At 45.6% G+C, this 8,017-nt stretch overlaps 1 pseudogene; it reads right to left on the reverse strand.

Moving 5' to 3' along the window:
- The window catches only part of LOC142294860 (vomeronasal type-2 receptor 26-like), a 155,483-nt pseudogene extending 148,187 nt beyond the window's left edge, over positions 1-7,296 (reverse strand).
- Between the last annotated feature and the right edge of the window lie 721 nt (positions 7,297-8,017).

The following is an 8,017-nucleotide window of genomic DNA, read 5'->3' on the forward strand; positions in this document are numbered from 1 at the left end:
AAGCTACCTGGTTGAAATAACAATTTTGTGGTAAAATTTTATTTTTTTTTTTCATGGCTCAACGTTATAAAATTCTGTGAAGCACCTGGGGGTTCAGGGTACTCACCAAACATCTAGATAAATTCCTTGAGGGGCCTAGTTTCCAAAATGGGGTCACTTGTGCAGGGTTTCTGCTGTTTAGGTACCTTAGGGGTCCTCCAAATGTGACATGGTGCCCGCAATCTTTTTCAGCCAAATTTCCTTTCCAAAATTCAAATATTGCTCCTTTCGTTCCAAGCCCTCCCATTTGTCCAAACAAAGGTTTCAGACCACATGTGAGGTATCACCGCACTCATAAAAAAGTGGTTAACAAACCTTGAGGTCAAATTTTTGGAATTACCTCTTGAAAAAGTGAGAAAATTGATGCTAAAGCAACATTTTTGAGAAAATTATTAAAATTTTCAATATGACAACGTAACGTTAACAAAATCTGTGAAGTACCTGTGGATCTAAAATGCTCACTATACCCCTAGATAGAAGCCTTGAGGGGTCTAGTTTCCAAAATGGTGTCACTTGTGAGGGGTTTCTTATGTTTAGGTACCTTAGCGGACCTGTAAATGCAACATGGTGCCCGCAATCTATTTCAGCCAAATTTGCTTTCCAAAATTCAAATATTGCTCCTTCTGTTCCGAGCCCTCCCATTTGTCCAAACAGAGGTTTCTGACCACATGTGGGGTATCGGCGCGCTCATAAGAAAGTGGGGAACAAGTTTTGGGGTCCATTTTGTTGTGTTATTTCTTCTAAAAGTGAATAAATTTGGGTTAGAGCAACATTTTTAGGTAAAATTTAATTTTTTCTTTTTTTCATTCCACATTGCTTTTGTTCATGTGAAGCACCTGAAGGGTTAATAAACTTCTTGAATGTGGTTTTGAGTACTTTGGGGGGTGCAGTTTTTATAATGGTGTCACTTTTGGGTATTTTCTGTCATCTAGGCCTATTGAAGTCACTTCAAATGTGATGTGGTCCCTAAAAAACTGGTTTTGTAAATTTTGATGTAAAAATGAGAAATCGCTGATAAACTTTGAACCCCTCTAACTTCCTAACGAAAAAAAATTTTGTTCCCAAAATTGTGCTGATGTAAAGTAGACAAGTGGGAAATGTTATTTATTAACTATTTTGTGTCACAGAAATCTCTGGTTTAACGGTATAAAAATTCAAAAGTTGAAAATTGCAAAATTTTCAAAATTTTTGCCAATATTCAATTTTTTTCATAAATAAACGCAAAAAATATTGTCCTAAATTTGGTACTAACATGAAGTCCAATATGTGACGAAAAAACAATCTCAGAATCACCGGGATCCGTTGAAGCGTTCTAGAGTTATAACCTCATGAAGTGACACTGGTCAGAATTGCAAAATTTGGTCTGGTCATTAAGGTGAAAATTAGCTCCGTCACTAAAGGGTTAAATACCAAAAATTTGTGGTGCCCCTGAGGCTTCAGTCACCACAGAGGTACTGCACCACAGCTAGAGGTGTCGTATGCCATCTTGGGTAAGGAGGAGGTCAACACCGGTTCACACAAAAGCACGCCACCCAAGCTCACAAACACCTCATCAGACATGACAAAGGGCGTGATTATACCTGAAGCCAGGCTGGGGGGTTGGAGTCTTAGGAGTGGGAACACATTAGTACAAAGTGGGAACACAGTGCGAAGTGTGGAGTTAAGTCAGAGGAGCAGTGGAGGAACCAAGACCCACGGCTGAAGCAGGTACCGCTCGGCCTGGGTACTGACTGAAGGGGTCCTAGAGACCGTGGGAGCCCAACTTCCATGGCCTTGTTCCACATATAATCTTCGGGTGGAAGGACTTGGCTGCAACACAGATACTGGTCCCCAGGCTAGGGGAGTATAACCTACGGGCTCAACTAGCAAAACCAGCGGCTGAGGTGGCTCCACACACCAAAGCTACCACTGCACACAAATTCACTGGAAGGTGACTCTCAAGGACCAAGGGATAGAGCTTCATGCCACCCCATAGGGTTTATGGGTATTGATACAGGGTTCAGTGAGCGAAGGCGCAACGCAGGACGGAGAAGCAAGCGCAGGAGTCGGCCAGAAAAGGGTACACTTTAGAAAGGTGCACCAGACTCGACCTCTGAACTACCTGGGATCGGCTGGAGCCCATCGCAGTGAATCCCGGCATTCCAAAGGTGGTCACTGGCATGTGTGTAACCGGCTACAGTGAGTAAACACCTTGAGACTGCACCCCCTGTGTCACTCTGTTTTTTCCCTGCGCCCACAAGTTTAGACTACTAGTACCACTCCGATCTGCCCTGGGGCCCAGCTCTACCTGTGAAGAGCTATACCATTCCAGCTGCATCACCATCTGCCCCAGAGGTTCCTATCCCGCAGTGGCGGCACCAAACTTGCCGCATACCACAGGTAGCATCATGAATCAACCATAATCCCCTATATCTTTATTAAACGACACCGCCAGGGTCACGGAACCGGACCTAGCCACTGCAGCGTCCCAGGAGCAGAAGAATCGCGGCTCGGTAATGAGTCTCCCCAGGCCCCGGTGGGCGCTTAAAATTCAGCATGTAAAAACATTCATACAACCATTAACAACTTCATTGATAGCAGCCAAGGTATGCAAGTGTACCGCCCCAGCGCCAGCAGCCGGGCTGCTGCTCGGATCCGGATCCGCAGCGGCTCGAGGGGTCTCTGGATCCGAGAGGGGTCGCGCAGATACCCGGAATAAAAAGAGGCGTATTTACAGGGGATTTGGAGATCAAAGTCCGTGACGCGACCCACGGTGTGTGGCAATATGGGATACCACCGCTGCTTTTGGAAGCGCCTGGTGGCGATGGTATGGCAGCCAGGTGTTTAACCCCTCTGTGGGTAGGGGGAAGTGCCCTGGGGCTTGGTGATGGGGGGAGGGGAGTATCGTTGGGGAGGAAAGGGTCACTGTGTACTCACTGATTCCAATAATGCTGACACGGACAACTTGTAAACCAGAATCCTCAGCACCTCTGCTGCATGGAGGGAGTACACTGGGGTCCGTGCCCGATGGTGTTGCTTGTTAGCCTGTGACCTTTCCCTTGGCACTGTCTTTACTTGTTGGTCCCTGTAGTTTGAAACTAGTCGGGTCCCGCTCACCCATATGGCTAATGGAGTGAGCTTGCTCTCAGGGTTCACGCTTCGGATTTTCTGGACTGTGTATTGGGAAAGTCCTATCCCCTCATTGCGCTAGTACCCCGATTTTGGAGCGGGTGGAGAACGAATCATGATGTCTTCACCCTCGTCGGGTAAATTACCAGGACGCATGAAGCTACTTCCTGGCCTAGGGTGCACGTACCCCGTCGTGCCCTGGCCCCTGCCCGGAGATGGCTGACCTCCTTGGCAGTTCCGTGCCCCTTTACACGATACCCTGCGACAGGGGTTCCAGCTCCTACCAGGCCCAGTGCGTCACACAAGTGCATATATTTCTATGTGTGGGGCTTATACTTGAAACTGAACTATTTTTTTTTTTTATTTGTATATCAATTATACGTCTATTGATTATGTGATTTTAACAATTCCATGATTCTTCTTTTGATGTTGCAATTTTAACATCGAGGAGTGCACTTTGGTCCATAGTTAGTTAAAAAATTGAAATTTAAGAAAAAGTAATTTCAAAGAAAACGTAACTCATCCCATAAAAAGAAAATGAAAAGTTTCTTTGTTCTTATAGCGGTTAGTACTTAAAGAAATGTTACTAATAAACCATGTGAGAAAAACATTATCATGCTAATGTAGGAGTGGATACTATGAAGAAATTTAAAGTGCAATAGGGTCTTAACTGATAACCACTTTGAATTATAGAAGGTAATTATGCTGGTCATCACGCAGCACAGCCACATACCCAGGAGGAACTAGAGAGAGACAAGCGGGGGAGGTGAGTGAGGCTGCTGCCGACTTCCCCATATTATCTATTTTTCTAATGTGCCTGTGTGCATGTGTGATATGTATGTACCGCCCCCGTAGCAGTGGCCGAGCCGCTCGGATCCAGAACCGCGGTGGCTCGAGGTGTCTCCAGACCAGGGGGTTTGCGCGGACACTCGAATTCAAAAGGGAGGGGGGTATGTATAAGGGATTAGGAAGTTTGTGACGCCACCCACGATGTGTGGTAAGGTGTAGGGTACCACTGCTGCTGTTGGGGAGCCCGGTGGCGGTGGTATGGCAGCAAGGTGTTTAAGCCCACCGTGGGTAGGGGGCTGTGCCCCGGGACCCGGTGATGGTAGTGAAGGGGTGCAGTTGGGGAGGAAAGGGTTTTCTGCGTACTCACTCAGTCCAGGAATAATGACACCGACAGCTTGTAAACCAGAATTCTGAGTACCTCTGCAGCCAGGAGGGAGCACGCTTGGGTCCGTGTCCATGGTGTTACTTGTTAGCCTATGACCTTTTCCTTGGCACTTTGTTCATTATTTGGACCCTATAGTATGGAACTAGTCGAGTCCCACTCACCCGTATGGCTAACGGAGTGAGCTTGCTCTCAAGGTTCACGCTCGGAATTTTCTGGACTGTATTTGGGAAAGTCCTATCCCATCGGTGTGGTAGTACCCCGATTTTGGAGCGGGTGAGGGATGAATCTTGAAGGCTTCACCCCGTCGGGTAAATTACCAGGATGCTTGAAGCTACTTCCCGGCCTAGGGTCCACATACCCCGTCGTGCCCTGGCCCCTGCCTGGAGATGGCTTAAGGCCGCCGGCTGCCCTCCTCGGCAGATCCGTGCCCCTTGACACGATCCCCTGCGACCGGGGTTCCAGCTCCTACCAGGCCCAGACCAATGTCTGCCACCTAGGATTCAGGAGCCCAGCTCCCATCTGTGACTTCTCCTCTCAAGAGTCACTTCATTTCTCCTCTGTTTCACACTTCTCACCTCCCCTTACCAATGCCCCCAAGTGGGTGGCCATATTCCTTTCAGGCCCCCCAATGGTGTGTCTGGTGGGTGTGGTGTGGAGTGTTCCTAGGGTTTTTACTGGCTTTGATCTCAGTAACACCAAAGAACATGGATTCGTAACCAAGGAGGATTGGATATCATGCTGAAGGGCAGGTTGCACAATACCCTGTGACGACCTGATAGGCCAGGGCGTCACATGTATATCTATGTATGTCAGTGTATATGACTGTGTATAGATTTATATCTGTTTATATGTGTTTTTGTGAATTTGTCTTCAAATATGTATGTGCACATATGCCTGTATGTGTACGTATCTGTGTAGGTACATGTCTGTGTGTGCATGATGCCCACTGAGACTCTTTCGCCCGGGGCCCATAAAATCCTGATCAGATGACTACCAATAAAATGGATCTTTAGTGAAATCTCCGTGCTACTGTGATGGTTAAAGAGCTGGGCCAATTCACATGGAAGTAGAAGTCAATGCAGTTTTTAATTGATGCATTTCGAAGTCTTCTCACTTCTTCCTCAGGACAGAACTCCATAATACTGGTGATTTGGCCTAATCCTGAGGAAGAAGTGAGACCATTTTGAAACTTGTTGATTAGAAACCGTATTGTGTTCTCCCTTCATGTGCTTTGGCCCAGCTCTTTAACCATCACAGTAGCGCAGAGATTGCACTAAAGATCCGTTTTATTGGTATCCTGCTAATGTGGTAGAGGTAAGAAGACACGTGGAAAGTGCAGGTCTGGTGGAGGGCAGGAAGATGTGACCTGTCACCTAATACATGGCATTATAAACAGGTTTGTGTGTGATTGAAGGAACATCCTAGTATAAAGCTCGGCATGAAATACAAATAGATTTTATATTACTCACGTCTTTTCTTATTCTATTTTTCCTTAATCTGGATATTTTTGGTTCAGTGCGACTCAGTACATAAGCCAAAAGATAGACAGATGAGAATGCGGAGTATATACTGTGTTCCTTATATTTCAGTTCTGGAAAATGATATATCTCAGTGCAGTTGACTGCAGGTCCCCCTCTATAAACCTTTTCTAAGTAATAGTTTTTCAATTTATTTTTAGTCAGACAATTAAAGTGAGTGAACCACAGCTCCTCCAGCACCGGGTCATCCGGACGAGTTACGAGATTCACATTATCAAATAATCCATTTAACGTGGCCCCACTGATTCTTTCGAATGGCATAAATATTAAGCTGCAGTTGATCCACTGGAAATAGACTTTGTCCAATTGTATAACACTAATCCAGGACTCATGAAGGATCAATGTGATATTTTCCATTTGAGGTCCAAAGATGTAATAGGCATCAAGAGTGGAAAACTGTCCACAAATCACTATGACTTTAGCTCGTGATTTTCCAATCTTGGTCATCCTGAGTTTGGTCACTTGCTCATCTTGTCGGTCTAATTTAATAAGAAACTCGATACAGATCCCATGCTGGGTCATCAGGTTACTAAGTTCCACAGACTCCATTTCACCAATCTCATTGTTCGGTGAAATGATCCCAACCCAAGTCCATCCAAAGTACAGAAGACACGTAACGATAGCTGCGTATCGGAGCCGCTCATTAGGAGCAATCTGATATAATGTTGGATATAAGACTCGATTACTCAGGAAGGGGTCGGAAACTCCATAACTGAGCTACACAAGAAGAGGACAGAGGAACGTCTCAGACATGAGCCTGGAATCTACTGTATAGTATACATGTCACCCTCTGATTTATGATATATTGACGATGTCACTTACCTGTGTACACTTATACAGACTGAGGAACTGTATCAAGCCAGTATTTCTATAAAAGCCGGAATTATCCACAAAAGCGACCACGTCATCCTTATCCACACAGGAGTAGTTTGGAGCCTCCTTATCTTTTCCAGACATTATTTGAATGGCAGACATTATGGATTTTCTTGGATCTCCACATGAATCAAATATTCTGTAGCCAAGAGTGATATTGTGCAGTAAGTCTGGATGTTTGTTAACTTCATTAATAGCAGCAATGAAAGCCAAGATCTGTGCGTATTTCTCAGATTGAACTCTAAAATATTAACATATCATTGTTATTAATTTATCCAATAATATAATATAGCTTTTTGGATTATATTCATATTTCTCGACTAATTTTACCCTCGGTGTGGTGGATTATGTTATGGACCATTTGATTTGCTTGGAATAAATGTTTATTGGATTGTACAGCCATCTCTCGCTCTGTTGATTGTGTGATCTGGGAAAAGGACCCCATCACATTAACCCTTCCATTTCTGTAGCTGTCTGGCACTCCAAATGCAGTTTTTGTCTATTTGCCCGATTTCCTCTGTCCTCTTTTATTATGTCTTGTGTACTTTATTCTAAATACCTCATTCACTGTGCACTTTGATTATTGTATCAAATAAAAATATTTTTTACTGTTCAGCAATTTCTGCTCATGGTGCTTTTTTACAGTTCTACATGTTAATATGATCTGCTGTTGACCCGGTGGGCTCCTGCCACCTTGGTCTTCAATATTTGTTGTTTTCTTATGGAATTCAAGTTTTTTAAGATCTCAGATCTACAGGTCCGGGAGCACTTGACAGGTACGAGAGCACTTGGGCACCAGCAATCATAATATGATAATGTGCCGCCCCCGCGCCAGCAGTCGGGCCGCTTGGATCCGGATACACAGTGGCTCGAGGGGTCTCCGGACCCAGGGGTCATGCGTCCACTCAATAAAGGGGAGTATTTACAGAGGATGGTGTGGAAAGTTTGTGACGCCACCCGTGGTGTGTGGTAAGGATGAAGTACCACCGCTGCGACTAGGAGTACCCGGTGGCGATGGTGTGGGCAGCCAGGTGTTTAACCCCTCCACGGGTAGGGGGGATGCACCGGGACTCAGGGATGGGTGTCGGGGAGGTGCCGTCAGGCCGGTAAGGGTTACTTGCGTACTCACTCAGTCCAATAATGCTGATGCTGACAACCGTGGTAAACCAAAGATCTTGATGCCACTGCAGCAGGGAGGGAGCATGCCTGGATCCCGTGCCCGTTGGTGTTGCTTGTTAGCCTGTGACCTTGACCTTGGCACCTCTTTACTGTAGTTGGTCCCTTT

The sequence above is a fragment of the Anomaloglossus baeobatrachus genome, chromosome 1 (genome assembly GCF_048569485.1).
Source record: "Anomaloglossus baeobatrachus isolate aAnoBae1 chromosome 1, aAnoBae1.hap1, whole genome shotgun sequence".
NCBI classification, from domain to species: domain Eukaryota; kingdom Metazoa; phylum Chordata; class Amphibia; order Anura; family Aromobatidae; genus Anomaloglossus; species Anomaloglossus baeobatrachus.